This window comes from Bombyx mori, chromosome 23, assembly GCF_030269925.1.
Source record: "Bombyx mori chromosome 23, ASM3026992v2".
NCBI lineage: Eukaryota > Metazoa > Arthropoda > Insecta > Lepidoptera > Bombycidae > Bombyx > Bombyx mori.
In genome coordinates this window covers 8,073,398-8,076,537 of record NC_085129.1, presented here as the reverse complement: position 1 = coordinate 8,076,537, position 3,140 = coordinate 8,073,398, and positions in this window count along the sequence as shown.

Genomic DNA, 3,140 nt, shown 5'->3' with positions numbered 1-3,140 from the left:
TTTCAATTTTTCAGTACAAATCGGAAATTTCATACTTTAACCCCTAATAAAAATAATTCAGTTCAAATTGAATTCATGGGTATCATAAGTCAACTATTACTTTATAAGGTATAGTTAAGGGATGGTCTGTGAACCCTTTAATTTCGGAGATTCCGCTAAGGGTTTCAAACTTTGATCCCTTTCAGGAGCAACACTCTCATATGTTTTATTCATAACGTTACCCGTACACGTTCTTTGGAAAATGCCAACTTAATATTTTATTAGTAAAAAACTGGTTTATTTATTTATTTCGTCTTATACACTAAGACTTCAACACAATTATCATAATCGCATTATATGTTGCAGGCTAAACTCTTCTTCAAATTTCTTATTCTAAAATTCTTCGTTATTCTATTTTAACTTGAAAATTCTATCAAAGTTGGAACTATGTACTTAGCGTAAATTACTTTTATAGTTTGTGTATGGAATTTAAACGTTATGGCCTTTCGGATTCTTGATAATCCCGTTCGAAATGTTTGGAACGTCTGAGTCAACGCAGGGAGTTTAGTTTCTATCTATGTTTAGTACCGTATGTTTCACGGAAAGTACTCTAAGAAATTGTTAGAGATAATCCATGAATTCTTTTTACCAGCGCACTTCCAGCCACCACAGCAAAGTTGATGCTATCTGGAATCGCTGCATTCATCTACAGTGTATTTGCAGATATCTTTTCACCACGTACGATCCTGATCTAGAATTTACTCCCCACTGTGGTGTTCCCAGAGCGCTATAACATGTTTTTTTTTCAAACGAGGCTAGCGGAGAGTACTTAGCTTTAGACCGTGACTCAGCTGTGCCCTTGTCATTGTCATTGCCGACGTCCAGGAGCGGTAAACACTCACCATCAAATGGGAAGTATGCTCGTTTACCTACAAAGGGAATAAAAATAATTACATTAACAAAGTAAACACGCACTCTGGAATTTAAATAAAACAAGTAAAAGCGTTTTTGTACAAAGCAATTCTTCGATTGTATTAAGCACTTTTTTGGATTGAGCTTTTATGTAATATATTTACGCTAAGACGTAAGTACGTCAACTAAGAAAAATTCGGTAATCCTGATTATTCTACTAAGGATATAGGCTAACTGTTTAAGATATAGAATTGTCCTGGGTCCTTTATAAGTATGCTAAATTTCGAATTAGTTCGATGATTTGAAGGGTGTCACCAATGATTTTTTATACAACAGTGTGTTATCTTCATAGTAACTGACTCTTCAAATCTGATCGCGCCATATATATTTACATACCTACCGATATAGTGCACACACATGTTGACAAGTAGCATTAATGAAAAGTACAAAAGATGGGATAAGCGCGTGAGTAAAAAAGATAGCTATAATTGGAACGATTGCACTTGTTATATTATTATTGCATTTGTTTAGACGCGACTAAAGACGAAAAGTCCCAATTGGCCTGTTTTCGTGTCTTTACTTGACGTGCGCTTGAAACATATCTGCTTCTTTTTACATATAAAATATCATTGGGTGTCACATATTATGTTCGTTACATATGTACCTACTAACACACGTATGAAGCTAATAAAAGAGTTTTAAAAATAAGTATTGTTAAGTATAAAATTTCTTAGTTCAATAAATGTAAGCCGTGAAACGAATACATTAGAAAAATACGACATCAATTCAGGTTACGTGATCCAGGAACCAGGACTTTGATATAGTTCTAGTTTAAAAAATACATTATCATACAAAGTAAATATGTGGCGACGATATGAAGCCGCTCGTATATCTACCACCAACAATGAAAGCTTACAATTTGGTTGGATTCTTATGCCAGTCGTAAGTTTTAATAGCATTATTTTTGATCTTTTTTTAATTTATTTTTTGTATTGGATAGTTGGCAGTGCTCATGGTGCTTACTTGGTGCAGCCTATAAACTGAAAGGCTCACGGTAGAAATAAGTAGGATGGTAGTACGGCAAACGCATTTTGGTTTAACGATGGGGTAATCGATATGTTATTAAAACATCCACCTTGTATGTCAGGGCGGATGGCGGTAATCACTTTGTAATGTGTAAAGAATACGGCAACCTCTTAAAGCCATATGGGCCCCAAGCACTTCTACCTATCTACAGTAAAATAAAGTCCGGTTCCCTTTTAAAAGATTTTTAAAATAATTAAACACATTGTCACGATTATTTCTCTCCTGAAATGAGTTAAATTTATTTGGGATCAAAAATAAAGTTCGTAATTGGACATTATTAGCATAGAAACTTTACAACTTAAACGGCACTCATCTTTCTGTTTGTACTAGTTGAAATCAGTATTAGGCTTAAGCCGAATGCCAGCCTTCGTTCGTTTTTTATGGATATGTATCTCTCGGAAATTTAAATTAAGTTGTACTTTACAATTTAAAACAGGTTTATTGACTAGGTTCGGTTTTCTATTGTATTTTTTTTTTAAAGTACAGTGAATAATTTATCGTGTTTATTTCATACTATTATACTGAATACTTTTCTTACATAAAAACTGACAATAAAACTATTTTTAAATAGTAAAAGGATTCGTACAACATAATTCGATTTTATATATATATTTCTTCTCTCAATTTAACTGTAAGCCGGAAGTTCACTTCTACCATTTTATTATCTAAATTAATATTTGGTTATTTTTAGTTCCTCATAAAACAAAATGGCATCATATACGTAACTAGCACTGCCAAAAATAAAACTGAAACTCAATAAAGCGTGATATTTACCGAAAACGAATGTTATTGTCTACTGTTACAACGGTATCTTTAGGATCGCTACCAAGATCAGTTCCAAGAAGATTATTTCTGCAATTCATGGAAATGTAATAGCAGAAACGACGCTCATCTTTGTTTTGGACAAGTTTTCAGATAAAATTGCTATTTCACTTCAGCTCGATTTGATGAAAATCATTGTAGATCAATATTCTACAAAGTAGATCAGCACTTCGGCTTGGCTAACCATTTCAAGAGTGTTTTGGGAAAGTTTAAAAACCCACAAAGGATATTTCAGTAAAACAAAGTTTGATATGTGAACAATGTTTCATATTTTTCCTTCGGTCCAAGCATTTTGATTGGAGCAGGGGTATAACTTTAAAAATATTAAAATAAAAACACAG